The sequence below is a fragment of the Capsicum annuum genome, chromosome 7 (assembly GCF_002878395.1).
Source record: "Capsicum annuum cultivar UCD-10X-F1 chromosome 7, UCD10Xv1.1, whole genome shotgun sequence".
NCBI lineage: Eukaryota > Viridiplantae > Streptophyta > Magnoliopsida > Solanales > Solanaceae > Capsicum > Capsicum annuum.
The window spans coordinates 143,925,876-143,945,248 of NC_061117.1; the positions used below are offsets into that span (position 1 = coordinate 143,925,876).

Here is a 19,373-nt window from a genome sequence, read left to right on the forward strand (position 1 = left end):
CGCTTCCTTGTTGCTATTGGGTTGACCGGCTTCCTATTCTGGGCAGTGTCAAATGATTGATCTCCTTCCTTAATGAATGCTCTAATTTGTCCATAGTTTCAACATGAATTAAGCATATTGTGTTTCATTTTTTAAAGAGAAGTAAAAATATTGTGGTTTGAAACTGAGCGTTCATCCAATTATATGTCCATGATTATTTGAATTTATCTTTTCGGTTGTTCTATGAGATTCCTTTCAAATGATAAGATTTGAATTCTTTTCTATAGAGTTGTTGAATTGTCCCAGTAGGTCAAATGGTCGCATATATTGGGATGGGGATTTACCATTTCTTTGACCTTAACCTCACATATTTTCCACATTACATTATGTCAATGATTCCAATTTTTATGGAGAAGATCCCAACTAAGTAAAGGACATAAACTCTTCAAACTCTCTTTCCTTACATTTCCATGCTGGATCAAAGTAGTTCACTTCAGATAGATGCACGGAACCCTGGATCTTGCTAATCTTAATGGATTAAATAGAAGGGAACAAATTAAGGTGAAAGAGAAGTAATGTAAATGTTGATTGTGTTGAAGAACATGATTCTAGGAGACTTTATTCTTTCTTTCCTAGCGTAATTACAGCGATTGAATATTTTCCTTTATTGTGAGTGAGTGTCTTTCCTTACTTAGTTTAGTTAAGATTCATTGAATAAATATCCCTTCTCATGGGATGTAAAGACATTGAGATACAGGGAAACCTTATCTTCTTTCTCACATTCTACGGTAAACTAATTTGGTACCTACAAAAGTATCTACTTGTGTTGCCATTCCATCCAGTTGTCTTCCGTCTTTGCCCACTTGTGTCACGCCCTAAATTGGGATGAGACGTGACAAATATTCGATCTCATGAACTCACATTGAACTCATCAATATATTCATTCTACCCAAATCATGCCCACATGCACTATATCAAGTCTTGTTTTTGAAAGTGTTATTATTCTAAATACGGAAAAGGGTAAAAAATTTCCCTGAACTATCTAAAATGGATAAAAAATAATCCTTGTTATTTTTTTGGTTAAAAAATACCCCTCCGTTAAATATTTAGCTCAAAAATACCCCTCCCTCTGACAGAATTCCACCAAGCATGCCACCTGTGTAAAAAGGGCCACATGGACATGCCAAATCATCGTCCACGTGTAGAATCCCCTTTTTTAATTCGATCAGCCCAATTTAAAACCCGACCCGATCCAAAACAATTTTTTTTATCGAATCTGTATTATGTACTCTTTCAGGACATTGTTGTTATTCTTGACGACATTGGCGGATAGGTGAAAAAGAGGTTTATCAGTTGTCTAGCTTCACCAAGCAACTTCGAAAGCTGCCATCCTTGTAAATTTCACTGAGCCCAGTACTGTGAAACTGCTCGTCAACAAAAGACTCCAATGCTTTCAAATCGTAGTTGATGCTCATTACTGCGATACAACGTTAGCATTGAATCTCTTTATCGAGTCACTGTGAAAAGTTTCCACAATTGAATTGGAGATATGCTCAAGAGCTCCAATCCCAACTTTATACAGAGCATCCAAAGGTAAAGTTTGCTGAGTAGTAGACAAGAGGGTGTCGAGCTGGTGGGATTTCAAATTGGGCTGATGGAATTAAAAAGGGGATTTTACACGTGGATGGTGATATGGCATGTCCATGTGGCCCTTTTTACACAGGTGGCATTGCTTAGTGGAATTCTGTTAGAGGGAGGGGCATTTTTGAGCTAAATATTTAACGGAGGGATATTTTTGAGCCAAAAAACTAATGAGGGGTATTTTTGATCTATTTCAGATAGTTTAGGGGTATTTTTGACCCTTTTCCGTTCTAAAAATATAGCACGTGATTGTCGCTTTTTTTACAAGAACATGGTGCATGTGGGCATGGAGAATAGCAATAGTCCTTTAACGACCAAACATCACCCGTAACCAAAACAATAATATGCAACTAGTTCAAAAAATTAAGTACCTGTAACACCAAGATATACATCAAACCTATTTATGGAACCTCTATGACAAGAAGAATACAATAATAAATGCAGCTATAACAGTTTTCCCATGAATATGAAATGCGGTACACCAAAAGCACTAGATGATATGGAACTATAGATTGCTCTTCCATCAGCTTCTAAACCTATATTTGTGATGAAAAATCACAGGAAGAGAAAGCATGAGCAAAAATGAATGGATACGCAGAATGCGTCCTAGTCAAACCATCTCATAATGGGGAAAGAGTTTAATAAAATCTCGTTTATATTATTGTTTTTAAGCTGTGGGTTTGTATAAGCCTCATAAGATAGTTTAGGCTCAACGTACCTCAATGTTGCCCTTACATGACCATTGGCTCCAACTATCCAGTTGACAACCAAACAATCTCTAACACAAACAAACTACATAAGATAATATATATTCTTCAATAACAACCCATAAATTTATCAATCAAACCATTCTAGTATTTCTCATTAGGCTCAAAACTAACCAAATTTTCAAAATTCATTTTAGATGAAATCTTAATTAATTAACTGCAATCTATATTCAAGAACTCCTCATCACAAATAACAAGTAATAATTTCAATTAGATTATTCTTGTATTTTTCATTTAAACCTATATTCCTTAAATAATCCAAAATAATCAATTTGGGTGAACTCTTATTTTTTTAACCTCTAATTTAGTTAACAAATGATTCAATAGGTTCATTAGGATTTTCACCATTTAATTATCAAGAACACTATTCATCATCTTCAAATTCCGGTACTCCACTAATGACCTTCTCTATGTTTCGTCATTTTCAACCATCCAACCTTTATATAATACCATTTATGCCATTCAAACTCTGTAAGTTACACTATACGCCAATTGGAAGTGGTTGAATTACCTCAAAGCATCAGAATCTGGAAAATCCCTTTTTTAAAATTTTCGGTTTTCTTGGAAGATTCAATGCCAAATCTTGTACTTTGTAGGAAAAAATGATGTTAGATTATATGCTTATCGAGTATAATAAACTCAACATCATATAATTCTCACTTTGAATGGGTAGGTTAATCCCATGCTCTATCTCCAACCTTGTCCCAGAAGCCCAAGTGAAAATGCTGACACCATTGCCTTATTTATGTTCGCGTGATTTATTCATCGTGCTACGCGAGTTGGACCTTGCTGGACATCTTTTAGTACAATGGCCATAACTTTTTGTTGGAACATCCAAATGATGAACGGTTTGAAGCATGTAACTTGACTTCAAGGGCTTTAATTTCACATTTTATGCATAGCCAAATTCTTTATATATTGGGAGTAGTGATTCCATGAAGTTAGTTCCGGTGCGTGCTCGTTTTAAACTTAAGTTCATCATATAATTTCAACATGGCCTGGCTCTAGTGTTCCCCTTAGACTCGAGTATTGTTTAAACTTCAATCCATCATGTAAGTTTCAATTACACTTCGTACACTTAATATCATATCTTAAGTGATATCCACAGCCGTCATTGACTCACAAAACGGTTCTTATAACATTTTCTAGTCCACTTTTAAGTCTTAAAACCTTATGCAATTTTCAGGGTCACTAAAGCTTGTATCTTATAAGACAGAAAAAATGCTCCCAGGCACGGTCTTTGAGGCTTTTCTCTTTCCTACTTCTTAGGATTATAGAGCAGTCTTCCTCTGGTGCTTTCGCCGGACTTCAGGCTGCTTGGTAGCTCAGATTTCTCCCACTGTGTTTTCTGTTGAAAATCTTCTCCTTTCTTTGCGCTCTTTTCCTCTTTCTTTTTCTTTCCCTCTTTCCATAATTGGGGTGATGGAAGATAACACAATATACTTTGCGATGGGGTTCAAGTCATACGAAATCATCAGAAATGAAACAAGAGCAGAGGAATGGTTTGAGTGGACTGAACAATGACGGAACTTTAATCAAAAGAATGACTTTCAGCAGGAAAACAATGCTTTGGTTACGCGCATCTTTGAAGGAGGCATTGAAAGTTAAGGGTAATTTTGTAAAAAGATGGAAGTTCCACGATCATTCTTCAGAGTACTTCTTTGCAAGAAACTTTAACAAACATGGCCGTTACGTAACAATTATCAGCATTCAAGGAAGGAGGAGATCAATACTCATCATCCCTGAAATGGCATTTAATGCAGGGTGGTTGGATATTGCAGTCAAGATTGAGAGATTCATTAACTACAAACCCCATAAAACAGGCTTTAATGCGTTTAAAAATACGGAGGAGGGCCTTCTTTACTCATAGACGGTCAGAAGGTCTAAATGGCCATTTAGAGAAATGAGCTCAGCCACAGTCCAAGAAGAAAGTGGAATCATCCATATAGATGGAGGAGACAACCCAAACCAGAATGAATTGCTTAGCAGGAGCTTAGTGAAGACATCCCCGAATCCCTACTTTGTTTGAAATACGAAGATGGGCGAGTAGCACCCGGAAGCAGTCACATGGAATTAACATATATGAATGGGTCATAATCAATTCCTGTTCGAATTCTCGTCGAAGGTAAATGCAGAGCATGTTGTTAGAGATGACTGGCAATGGAAGAAACACAAATTCAACCTGCAATGGTGGTCTCCGATAGTGGGATCTGTTTCGAGACATGAAAAGGTAAATCAAGTCTAGGTTAGATTGAATTTGATTGGCCTCCCCCTTCAGTTATGGTCCCAAAAGGTGTTCAAGGAGATTGGAGAATTTTGTGGCGGCTGGATTCAAACTGAAGAAGAGATGGAGCTGAGAAACCACTTGAAATGGGCGAGAATAATGGTTTTAGGCGACGGTGACAATGTCCCAAAAGTGGTGAAGGTGGAAAGGGAAAGGGAAAGTATAATCTGTGAAATCCAAATTTGGTTTGAAGCTCGGGTGAGAACCAACACCGAGTTGTAGAAAGAGACAGAATAATGGACCAGCGGGTAAAAGAAGGCACACAAGAGGAAACTAGGGACCAAGTGGCAACAAAAGACCCGTATAGTACAAGGGTAGGGTTTCGAGGTGTTAAGAGCATGATGGGCAATGTGGGGTGTTCAGCAGATATGGAGACTTTCCGTCGATTGGAATATTCACGTGATTTACCACGTGGGGACAGCAAGCAGTCAAAAACCCTCTTATTAAATAAAGAAGATGTCCCTAAAAAGAAATTAGACCCAGATCTACCACAAGACAACACTAGACACCCTTTTTTTTTTTAATTTTCGGATTTGACTCTTTTTTGATGAGATTTTCTTAATAAGAACGCTAAAACCAAGATTTAGGGATGTTGGAACAACCCTAAACAAGGCTTTGATACCAAATGATACAAGATCTAGACTAAGAACACACGAAATTGGGATGAAGAACACAAAAACCAGCAAGCACACAAAGTGAAAATAACACACTAGAAGGGATATGAAGAAGAAGATTACATAAATGTAAAGATAGATAATGAAACATACTCCAACCTTAATGATTAGCACCTAATTGTGTATCAAACAACTAGACACACTTCACCATGGATGGATAACACTTCATTCTTAGGTGGACACAAAGGAATTCACCTTCTCAAACACCCACCTTTCTTGCCAATTTGTCAACACAAGTGAAATCCATCAATTGTGCTAACCTTAATTTCAGTTTCTCTCTCTAAAGGAGAAGGAGAAGGAGAAGACTACAAGTTAAGACTACAATTATAATATAAAAAGTCACTCAATTCATTATGTTAAAACTAAGAAAAATAAGAGCTAAGGTGCCTATTTATACTATTACAAAACAAAGACTAAAACACCCTTAATGAAGGGTGCTCCTTTGGAGTGTAAAAAGAAAGTCTTAAAGGACCATAATAGCCCTAACTTAGGGCGCTTCTTGAGTGTTATTTTGGATTGCAAAATGTCTTCAATGCCCTTCACTTGAGGCGCCTATTGAGTGTATAAGTTCTCTTTTCTTCTCTTGAACAAGGCTTCAAAATGCTCCAAAAAGAACTTCAATTCTTGCCAATTCCGAAGCTTGAACCTTGGACAACATCTTGTGCTCTTGGTGCTCCTTATGCTTGTATCAATTTTGGACCTTTTTCTTAGGATAATTGTTTGTTTTCAAGCAACTACTGTTGTATTTAACATGGCGTTTTAGTGTTTTCAGGATAAGAACCGAGTATGAGGAACAACTTGGATAAACTAGGTAAAACGAAGAAAAAAGATCATCGATGGCTCAGGCGACGGACCGTCGACTTTGCGATGAACAGTCGACCTTGAGACGAACCATCGGCCTGAACCGTCGCCCAAAAACAGAAGACAGTGACACTGGACAGCCTGCGACGGTCCAGGCGACGGACCGTCGACTCTGCGACGAACCGTCGGCCTAAACCGTCACCAAGAAACAGAATGAGGAAACATTGGATTCCATGCGACGGACCGTCGGCCCTGCGACGAACCGTCGCCCTACCCATCGACCAGAAACAGAACATAGACTTACTGGAGCTCCAGCGACGGTCTAGACGACGGACCGTCGGCCCTGCGACGAACCGTCACTTGACTCGTCGACTATGAAGCGGAAAATCCGAGTTTGAATTTTAAAAACCCCAGTTCTGGAGTCATATAAATACCAAGTATTGGGGTTTATTCCGTATCTTTTGTCATTAGTTTCATGCTTTCTCCTCTATTGCGAGCTGTGTAACACTGTTCATTTAGATTGGAATCTAGAGATTGGAATCTAAAGATTGAGATCTGATTAATAGTTTTTATATTTTCCATTGAAGATTGAGAAGAACAATATTGTGACATTTGTAAGTATTCTCTTGAAGCTATTTATGAACATCAATATATCTTTGATTTCGTATATGGAGATAAGTAGCTAAACTCCCATAACTAGGAGGAGCCTTGATGTAGAGAACTGTTTGGGGTTGTGGATCAGTTTGATTTCTAACATCTATCAAAATTGCATGAATCTTTCTTCATTATAATGACCTCTAGGTTGCAAACTTGAGAAGTGAGCCCATGAACACCACTTGTCTGACAAGAAAGTAGATGTTGGGAAAAGAAGTGATTCACATGAAATTCATGGGTTTTCCCTTTGGGTTAATGGGTTGATGCCTTAACAGAATTAACCTTCATTAGAGTGTTATTGAATAATGCATGAATCCTTTAAGTTCAAGAGAAGTAAAGGGTGAAACACCCATTAGGTTGAGAAACAAGTGGGTAATTCTTAGAATTCAATAATTCTTGCAATTGAATGCATAAGTTAGACTTCGAGCACAAAATTTCACAACCCTAACTGTTTGAACATCCTGGTGAGCATAACTTTAGTTAATTCATTCTCATTGAAATTATTTCTACATTAACTCTCATTAGCTGGACCTTTGTGTGATACAAATACGAAAGAATATTGTTAACATATCAAACTCCCCTTTTACTCAGGAACCTTAGATCAACAGTCTAATAACAATCACAATACTTGGTGAACACAGTATTCCCTGTGGGATTCGACACCAACCCAGTTGGGTTCTATATTTGACCGCTTAGTCTGTTTTGAATCTGCCATGACATTCATCTATTTGGTATCGTCATACCAAGACTTGCAAGTCATACATCTCAGTCATATATTATCGTGTTACAGTTCTTTCATTCAAAACATAATGTTTAGACCACCAAATTATTCAAACAGTACACGAGGATTTGTATAACGAAGTACATGAAACTTTTACAAAGATTCTCTCTTTCAATTCTTAAACATGTGGTGGTCCATTACTTTGTAGCAAAACATGCAACTCTTTAAATCATCACTTTTTGTTTATATTAACAAGAAAAACACCCTTTCTTCGGATTCACAACCAAACTCAAGTCATTCAACAATAGGTCAAAACGTTTATACCATGCTTCAAAATATGAAATTCATCATTTCATAACAAGTGAAATCAAGAGGTGTCATAACAAGAGAGGGAGTATAAATATTCATGCTCTCAATTCATCTTTCAAACTCAACGCATACATACTTATATATGAGTAAAAATCAAATTTTGGGGAAGTCCTCAAGACCAAAACATTATCATCAATAGGGTTCACAATGCATATTTGTTAATGTAATTTCAAAACCCTTCGTAAACATATGATTTTGTAACTTTAAACCGTACTCAAAACGATTTCAACATGCCCATGTAGTTTAGGAAACCCCCACGTACCTTCATTTCCTTAGTTTGAAGAATGGAACCCTAATCTTGAAACTTTTCTTGAGAATCTTGAATTGAAAGGTTTGAGTTCTTAATCTTTAGAGAAGAAGAGTTGAATCTTGTTCTTGGGAGGTGGTTAGGGTTTTCTTTGAGAGAAAATTGAATGAAGAGGCAACTATTGCTTTTTGGGGGCTGAAATTTTGTGTTATGGATGGATTTTGGCTGCGGGAATATGACCAAAGTGCCCCTAGACCCTTAAGGAATTGAAACAACGTGTGAAACAACTTCGGGTTGCGTCAGATATCGCGTTGGGAGAGCAACGCGTCGCGTCGCTTATCGCGTCGAGAGATCGGCGCGCCACGTCCTAAGCGCGTCGATTTACTTCCTCTCATTAAAAATGCTATAGCTTCTTACTCGGGTATCGAATCAAGGTGAAATTAGTATCGTTGGAAAACTTACTCAATTATCTACAATTTGGTGGGTCTTGTGTTGGAAAGTTCCTCATACATCAAAAGTTATACACGTTCAAAGTGGACACTTGTAGAATCGAATACCAAACTTTGGACGAATCAAAGATTCTTAACTCGACTTTGTTCTAAGTGATTTCTATGAACATTTTTTACCTCATAATCAGTTAACAGATAAGGGTAAGGATCATGACACAGATAGCCTTTATCTTTCCTCTTTTGGCATCATCGAAAAATTATTTCAATGCAATAATATACTAGCCAAAGAGATTAGTTATGCTATTTATGGCTACTGGGCTATCACCAAAATAATCAGATAAAGGCTTTAGCCAACTGTAATGTATTAAAAAGAGCAAGAACATAAGTTAATTAAACAAATATAACCATTCCATTAAATTGCCAAAGCATGTTCCACATTAAACCTAAGTTAGTACTTAACAAAGTAAAACAATTGAGCATTAATCAAAAAGGGATACGGTATAAAAGTGGGACATGTCTAAGGATGTGAAGAGTGGAGAACAAATGAGGAAGGTGGAATAGGTGATATAACCAGTGTCAATTGACAAATGACTAAAATATTTTTAGCCCTCTCTCGATCAAGGTCAAGCATCAAAGTCATGATCCTAGCCTGAAGGACCTCTTATTCCACTTCATGAATGTCTTGTGCCGCTTCTAGTTTAGAAGTTTTCTTAGCTAAAACATTTCTCAATTTTTTTTAAAAGAGTGTTAGCCCCCTTTATTGAAACTGGTAGAGCAACATGATTCATTTATTCAAGAACATCCTTTGTTGTTTGAAAAGTCAAACCTGAACTAGAACTGGGAAGTCTTAAAAAATCTGAGCCAATTACAAACCAAAAGAAAGAGCATGTCCCTTTTTTTTATTTTTTAGAAACATATGCTACATGTGATTGATGATCAAGCTTGGCAAATACATAGTGCAAAAATTGATATTTTGGTTGAGAGACGGGGTAGAGGTAGACCGAAGAAGTACTGGGGTGAGGTGATTAGGCGGGACATGGAACAGTTACAGCTCACCGAGGACATGACCCTAGATAGGAAGGGCTGGAAGATGCGAATTACGGCAGAGGATTAGGGCCAGTTCGGGTCGCTAGTGTAGGGAATTAATTGGTGGGGGTGTATTCCTGTTATGATTCTGTATTCAGTGTTTCGTGTTCCGTGTTCCATGTTTATTACGAATCTGTGTGCTTTCCTCTGCTTTATTATTCCTGCATTCCTGCTTTACTCTGTTTTATATTCCCTATGGGTGCCGTATCTATGTTATGTCATCTGCTGCTGTGCTGTACTATGTGTTTGTGTGATATCTCGTGACTTGAGCCGGGGGTCTTTCGGAAACAGCCTTTCTACTTCATCAGAGGTAGAGGTATGGACTGCGTACATCTTACCCCCCCCAGACCCCACTAAGTGGGAATACACTGGGTTTGTTGTTGTTGTTGTTGGGATTAGAGTTTACACACGTAGGAATGACGGTTCGATTTCTAGCTCGAACATGTGGGGTGTTACATTATCTCCCTCTTGGGATCATTCGTCTCCGAATGATGGGTAGGGGCTAGTTGAAGCTTAAAAAGTGTAGAATAAAGAACATAATCTCGCATTGAACATTTTTCCTCAACAAAATATGCATAGGCATCAAACAAGCTTCATGATAACCCCTAGTGAAACTCGTAAGAACGAAGCTTGAGGTAATGAGACTTTACATAGGGATGATCTTTCACATGAGTTCTATGAATCATAATCATCACTACAAGGCATGAGTTGATTTGGTGATAATAGGCCTGATTTACATCGGTACTAATCATGAAATAAGGTTTTCGCGGGACATAGGATTAGAAGCATTCTCTACCTTACAAGGTACAACGAATAAACTTAAACTTAGAGACATTACTCGTCTACACCCCAAACAATAAATAGCGTACTTCACACTTTCCTACTTACAATTCTCCTATCACATATCTAACCAAAAGAATTTGAGTTCCGCTGCAAAGTGCTTTTCTTCTATGCTGAAACATAACTCATAAAAAAGAGGTGCTAGCTTAAGCTACGGGACCCTGTACTCTACATACCATTAAGAATATTATTTCACCTTATCACTACCATCAAACACACTCGAGTTTTAATTCAGGGGACACTAACCACAGAGTACATGGGTTGTGTTTTCATTAACCACAACATTCAAGCCTATAATTACTGCACCCACTTCATGAATCTCCCATAAAAACCAACAATTTCATTCACTCACACAAATATTTTCGCCGCATACCTTCTTCCCAACTATTTCACATAACGAAAGTTTATCTCCTTCTTTCCCCTATCACCTATAACCTTAGCTAAAGAAATCACATAAAAAAATTTCATCTTCAAGAACATCTACTCTCCTACCTAACACATACTAGCTTCCACAACCACCATCATAGTAACATATAGAGGGTCATTAAGGGACCCGAGCACAAGCATCATGAATGGGAGAAACACTATTCAATTATAACCCATATCTATTGATCTACTTAAGGTGGGACATGAGGTGAAGATATGATACCATCTCGAAGTGCTTTCTATATCAAGTGTCTGGATCATAAGTAGAGAGTCGTTCGGCAGAAACACAATACAACATGAGTTCTTAGGACAGAGCATAGTGAAAAAACATTGGTGCACATATCATGAGTTAAATAGCATGAAGTCGGAATTTATGTAGTTAACAACTAAGACAAAGATTGCCACTTGAAGCGATTGCTTCTCATTTAAAGAACTGAAATTTGCCACGAGTTTGCATAATTTTTATCACTTTGGTTAATCCCGGCATAAAATAAATTGGTAACATATAGAAAACATAGTTCCCTTAGAACTAAGCATGATATAAGACATGGATTTCTTTATGGATCATGAGCATCATAACATAGAGCTTGAATACATGAAAGACTGGATTACTGAGAGACTTTATTGCTTCTAGTTTGGAGGTCAGATCACAAACATAAGTCCATATAGAATTCGAACCATAGGCATAGGCATGCCTTGAACACATGACGTAAGACTTTAGCAGAATAATCTCCTAAATTGAAGTAGGAGGAGTATGCTTGAGTAGGAATAGGTTTATCATGACTCCTCCCCGCAACTTGCCACACTGAGAAAATTCGGGAACTACCTTAATTCACCATCTCCCCCTTAGATCAAAGTCACAATCCTAGACTTGCGGACATATCCCCTCATCAAATCTATAACCACAACTCTCCACAATAATTTTAATAAAAACACACTAATTTCTTTCTAGGACATCCACTAATCATAGCCTTCTTTAACCACCAAAGTCATCGACTTACAACTAACATTATCATGGGCATAGACATCCATGCTTCTAAACACTTAACACTTCATCTTCAACTCCTTAGAATACTTAACATTACATCTTTAATCACATAACTTACAACTTAACTGATAAAGAAATGGACCTTGGGCCTAACTCAACCTCAAAAGCTAGCTCATGAGGATAGAATTGCCCAAGACCATATAAGGAGACCAAGGACCCTTTAACCTACTGATGTGGGACTCCAACACCCCCCGCACGCCCAGGGTCGGACATCTGGAGTGTGGACAATATAAGGGGGGCCTAACATCGGAAACAATGAACTGGGTTGGCCTGACTTTGATACCATGATAAAGAAATGGACCTTAGGCCTAACTCAACCTCAAAAGCTAGCTCATGAGGGTAGGATTGCCCAAGACCATATAAGGAGACCAAGGACCCTTTAACCCATCGATGTGGGACTCCAACATTAACAAAATTTGTAAAACTATACCAAAGGCGCCTATTGCCTACCTATATTTCCTTAATTCAACTCTACATAACACCATATTACAACTCCCTAGACTTCTCCACACTAAGAAACTTGCGGACATAGACTGCGTGTGCATGACACTCATACACATAAAACCTTATCTAACAACATGCTAATAGAGGACAACTTATTCTTATATACTTATGCCCTTATCCACTTAATGACTCAACCATAATTCATCATTTTTACTCTAGTCCTCATGACTATATACATATCACAATTTTCCACTCCTTATTCCGCAAGTTGCCAACCTAGGCTATTTCACACATTACACCAAACCAACTAATTCATTCCCACAAAACATGCATTATCAATCTCGAGCTACCATTCTCACCACTACACCCCTCATCTAAAGTTCAGGCATATTGTCTAACAACACCAATCATATGGAGCATGCCATACACTGTACTAATCAATTGAATAGAAATATCAACCTAAGTCTCATATTTCACTTAATTATGCTCCATAAGTTCATCCTCTCCACGACATTACTACTACACCTCAAAATATACTACATGCCTTCTCACATGTAGTACTAATTTACGACGACTAGAGAAAAGACAATCGAGGGAGGGGTAAAGTCACATAATAGGGATAGTCGATCTTAATCTTCTATTATAACCCATTACGATCTTATCAACATATTCCACTTTCTCACATCATAGTTACTTACCCATGCATACATCCCAACTACCTTCGAAATTCCATATACAACGAGTCTATACTTATAACATTGTCTAATTTAACCGTTTCCATTCACAGCCTAGAAGGGATTTCTATAACCATCATAATTATCCACTCTAGGCTCCTTCCATATTTTGAATAGATAATAATCATAGCCAAACACTTCCTCCACAGACTACCATACAATCTACAAATATTGCTGCCACATTAGTCTATCACTATAAAATGACAACCCATCCCTCAAACAACGGTTATACAACTAAACTAGCATCTTTACGCAAAAGTCACACGCATTCGGACTTCTAAGCTTGTGACATCATATCACTAACTTCGGGACCATTTTACTACCAATAGGGTATGACACCTTAGCACATACTACTACTTAGGTGGAAATATTATTTCAACATTCTGACATATATCGCTACCCTTAAGCATGACATCTGCAACAAGAATTTTGAAAGGGACTGAATACACTTCATACCCCGGGATCAAACGCACAATTGATAAAGGTAAGGGTATAAGCTTAAATCAATACATTTTAAAGCACTTATGGACTCCTCTTAAGTCTTTGTGCAATTTCATAATCTTTTATGACTCAATTAGAAGGGACCACCTCATTTAGACTCTAAGATTCTGCACTTGAATTGACTCGACAATGAGACATAGTTTATAAAATCATAGTAAAGAAGGAATCTGGATAACTTTCAAATGAATGACACAATGGCACAATCTAGAACATGAAGAAAAGTGAAACATTCCTAAACGCCTAGTATCTTCCTACTTATAAGTGTGGCGCGCTACACACCCATAAAAAAGACTCTACCTGACGCGATTTCGCAGCCCCCGGGACCATGAACCGTGCTCTAATACCAAGTTTGTCATGGCCCGAGCTGGGGCCCTGACCGCGACGGGCATCCCGAACATGAAGGCTCGAGAGACCTTTTCTATCTGGCAATCATATACACTGTAAAGAAAGGCGGAAAGATAACATAACGGAAACATGGTCAATCTCTTACTCTATCAAACAATATGAAATTTAGTTCATAACATTCATAACACATGACACCAGTCTGCGAAATCTCTAACAACATGAAAAACAATATCTGTCTGAAAGCTGGGACAAGGCCCCCAGTCGGATCATAAATCAAGATAAAATAACATTGTCTTATAAACCAGGCCTTCCAAAATAGGGGAGGCTCACCAACTGCAAATCTCAGATACACTAATCTACTGCTTAACAAGACTCCTGGACTGAGCCTCAGTCCTGAAATATAGGGGGTCAATACAAATGTACTGGTACGCAGAGCAATCCAAAGTAATGTACTTTTATACAACATAAGTGAGAGCAATTCATAAAAACAGTTTACATACGATATAGGAAAAACACATGGGCATACTTTAAAGTCTTTGAAACATTTTTTTTGAAATCATGAACCTCTTTTTATGTTATTTTAGAGCTAGATGGTACACCCTACAATCTGTAATTTCACGGGCTATATGGAATCCGCCCTTAACTCGGCGGCCAAGCCTCCAATCCAAGTTTGCCTCAAGGATTGGAGTATTAGTAAGAGGGGACACGCAAGACCACACAGCATGGTGCCATGATCCCCAATCAAATCAACATGTCATGGTAGTACACAAGACCACAAAGCATGACTCCTAACCATAGTCCCAAATTGGGACGACATAAATCAAGATACATAAGATCACACAACATTGTACCTGATAAGGGAAAACAAACTAAAACCGAAACTACACTTAGAAGAAAGGGGATGAAGTAGAGACAATGAAACTAGAAGCAAAACACATTCCGATTCAACATACCAAAACAAATTAAGACATGGAAATTAAAGATAGATAGTGAGACATAACAATTACAATACCTAAGGAACTAAGGTGTATATTAAACACCAAAACCCACTTAAGCTTGAAATTGGAACACCTCACTCTTACGTTGACACAAAAGGGACTCGAAGCACCCCAAAACACCAACGTTTCTAAACCTGATTGTCAATTCAAGTGAATCCACACCCAAGCCAACCCTAGTTACAATGATTTTTTCAAGTTCTATACTACAATGGCTTTTCCAAGCCCTACACTAAAGCACTCTCTCTTAAGAGCAGAAAATGTTCTTCAATATCATTCAACAACTGATGAAAAATAGAAGCCTAATTGTCTATTTATAGTTATTACAATCAGAGACCAAAGTGCCCTTAATGAAGGGAGCTCCTGTGGAGTGTAAAAGAAAGGCTTTAAAAGACCACAGTGTCCTTAATGAGAAGGCAAGGGGTGGCTTTGGATTGCATGGACCCTTCTTCTCTCTTCAACTTGAGCTACGACTTTGAAATTGCTTCAAAAAACCCTTCAACCACTTTGTAAACTTGAGTTCGGTCCTTTGAGAAAGATCTTGTACTCTTTACACTCGTATCAGTACCATAACCCCGTGTCGGCAAATCACGATTTCTAGCGTTGTGTTTTTCAACTTGTACTTACTTCGGGTAACCATCTTACTCTTTTTAAGACTAATTTTAACCTTTTGTAAACATGCATCTTTTTGAATTCAAAATCTGAGTAAAATTTGTATTTTTAGTCTGTTCTGAATCTGCCATGGCATTCATCTGTTTGGTATCGTCATACCAAGACTTGCAAGTCATACATCTCAGTCATACATTATCGTGTTACAGTTCTTTCATTCAAAACATAATGTTTAGATCACCAAATCATTCAAACAGTACAAGAGAATTTGTATAATGAAATACATGAAACTTTTGCGAAGCTTGTCTCTTTCAATTCTTAAACATGTGGTGATCCATTACTTTGTAGCAAAACATACAACTCTTTAAATCATCACTTTTCGTTTATATTAACTAGAAAAACACCCTCTCTTCAGATTCACAACCAAACTCAAGTCATTCAACAATAGGTCAAAACGTTTATACCATGCTTCAAAATATGAAATTCATCAATTCATAACAAGTAAAATCAAGAGGTGTCATTATAAGAGAGGGAGTATAAATAGTCATGCTCTCAATTCATCTTTCAAACTCAAAACGCATACATACTTATATACGAGTAAAAATCAAATTTTGGGGAAGGCCTCAAGACCAAAACATTATCATCAAAAGGGTTCACAATGCATTTTTGTTAATGTAATTTCAAAATCCTTCGTAAACATATGATTTCGTAACTTTAAACCTTAAAGCGATTTCAACATGCCCATGTAGTTTAGGAAAAAACCCTGCGTACCTTAATGGTGTGTTTGGTATGATGGAAAATGTTTTCTGGAAAACATTTTCCTATTTTTCCTTGTTTGGTTGTAATATAATTTTGGGAAAATATTTTTCAAAGGAACTCATTTTCCTCCATTTAAAAGAAAATGACTTCCGTCATAGGATAAGAGAAGTCATTTTCAAGGGAAGTCATTTTCTAGAAAATCTTGAGATGTGACTTATGTGAACTTGGAAACAAAATAAATCAAAATATGAATAAAGTGACCAAAATAGGTCACCTATTTAATAAGTTACCAAAATAGGCTACTACGTTTTATACCTTTTTTTAACGGTTTGATAGCAGATGTGTATAGTAAAAAGTTTTAGTAAAACGTAGTAATAATTTATTACGTTTTACAAATTTTTTTTATAAAACGTAATAATTTATTACGTTTACATGATTTGACAAAAAGAAGTGATGTGATAGTACACTGAATTTTTTTTAAAAAATTATAAATTAAAACTTTATAACTTTTTTAACTTTTATAAATTAAATTTTTTTATTACAATTTATAAATTATAACTTTTTATTACGTTTCTTACCAAAATTTTTTTTAAAAAGAAGTTATTGCATCTTTTTGTCAAATCAAGTACCACCTAGCGCACTCTTTTTGACTTTTTCTTTCATAAATTGTATTAAGAAGTTACTTTTTAATAAATAAAAAAATAAAAAATACGCAATTATAAATTTATTTTACTAATATGTAATAAAAAATTACATTGTTTTCTAAATTTGGTCAGATGAATGTATAATTGTTGATGTCACATCTCATACAAACTGACCGAATGATTAAAAATGTGTAGTTAAATATTATGTTTTAGAAAATATATTATATTTTTAATTAGAGGGCCACACACTCATGTAAAGTTAAAATTTAGGTAGAAAAAAAATATATTTTCTATTCACCAACCAAACATCATTTTCCACTCAACAACCAAACATAAGAAAATAAGTACAACACCAACTTATTTTCTATGAAAACATTTTCCATGAAATATATTTTCCATCATATCACACACACCCTAAGTTCCTTAGTTTGAAGAATGGAACCCTAATCTTGAAACTTTTCTTGAGAATCTTGAATTGAAAGGCTTGAATTCTTGATCTTTAGAGAATAAGAGTTGAATTTTGTTCTTGGGAGGTGGTTAGGGTTTTCTTTGAGAGAAAATTGAATGAAGAGGCAACTAATGCTCTTTGGGGGATGAAATTTTGTGTTATGGACGGATTTTGGGTGAGGGAATATGACCAAAGTGCCCCTAGACCTTTAAGGAATTGAAACAACGTGTGAAACAGCTTCGGGTCGCGTCAGATATCGCGTTGGGAGAGCAACGCGTCGCTTATCGCGTCGAGAGACTGGCGCGCCGCGTCCTAATCGCGTCGGCTTACTGCCTCTCACAAAAAATGCCATAACTTCTTACTCGGGCATCGGATTAAGGCGGAATTGGTATCGTTGGAAAGCTGACTCAATTATCTACAATTTGGTGGGTCGTGTTGGAAAATTTCTCATAAATCAAAAGTTATACGCGTTCAAAGTTGACCCTTGTAGAATCGAATCCCAAACTTTGGACGAATCAAAGATTCTTAGCTCGACTTTGTTCTTAGTGATTTCTATGAACATTTTTCACCTCATAATAACTTAACATACTAGGGCAAGGATTATGACACATGAATTTAAATATGAATCATGGGATTAGAGTTTACACACGTAGGAATGACGAACGACGATTCGATTTCTAGCTCCAAAATGCGGTGTGTTGCACGGATGTTCCTCAACTTCAGGGGGATTGTATGGACCATGCCAAGTAATATAGTTGACGTGCTAGCTTGCTAGAACAAAGAAGACAGTAATGCAGTTCAGAAAATGAGATGGAAGATTCCAACGTGCATTTGGTGCACAGTTTGGGAATAGAGAAACCAAAGATGTTTTGAAAATAAAGCCAGCCATCTCCAAAAGATTAAGATGAAATGCTTAGGGTTGTTCTTATTTTGGTGTAAAGCAATAGGTTTAGAATATCAAGAAACAATCTTTGATGTATTAGAATCCTTGTGAGATGACAAAGGATCAAACGCTCTATACTTTTCTAATCTGTAATTAAGGGGTGCTTCACTGTTTATGTGGAGTCTTGTATAAATATACAAATATGTTACCTTTCTCAAAAACTAAAAGTTGTATCCTTACCACACTAATGTCCCTCCTTATGATCATTCTATTTTTAATTCCAATTACTTCATGTAAATGACTATTCTTTAGTCCCAAACAAGTTGAGTTCATGATAAGAATCGGGTTTTACTTGAATGAAAAACAAAAAAATTATACGGAAGCAAAAAATACGAAGACTAAAGACCAAAAAAATTTGATTTGGCAAAATTCGATAAGTAAATTCCCAAATCTCAAACATACTTGCTAAGAACCCTAAGCAACCCTAATTGATTGTGGTAGACCTAATTAGTGGATTAGGGATAATCATTTTAACTAGAAGATTCAATTCAACAACTTAGATCGAAGCGATCTAGACCCCTAATTGTAAACTTGAAGACAATAATTAATACAAGACTGAATTGTTCTCTTAAGGTTATGAGAGAGATCCTAAGTAACCAATACACAGGTATAAATAAGAGAACTCGCAATAATATTGATAGTTATATTGTGTCAAAAAGAACAAAATCCAGGGAGGTGAATCTAGTGGAATTTTCTATCACACTATCCCAAATAGCATGAGATTCGAATTATATTTTATCGAAATAATTAGTAAAACCTAACTATTAAATTTTTGACTAGGAAAATTTAAACTAAGAAACTTTAAACCAGGAAAACATGTAAGATCAATGTCCCACTTCTTCCCAAAACTACCTAATGAAGTAAGGAAGAAGTGTTGCATTTTCTCCCAAAAAAAAAAAAAAAACTCACCTATTCCAGCAGCCTTGCGTGTATATTCCAACCTCTTTGGGGGGGGGGGGGGGGGG

At 36.7% G+C, this 19,373-nt stretch overlaps 1 protein-coding gene across 9 annotated transcripts in view; it reads left to right on the forward strand.

Moving 5' to 3' along the window:
* Positions 1-19,373, forward strand: part of LOC107876454 (isoamylase 3, chloroplastic) — a 128,619-nt gene that overhangs the window by 17,164 nt on the left and 92,082 nt on the right. The gene's annotated exons all lie outside the window — the stretch shown is intronic.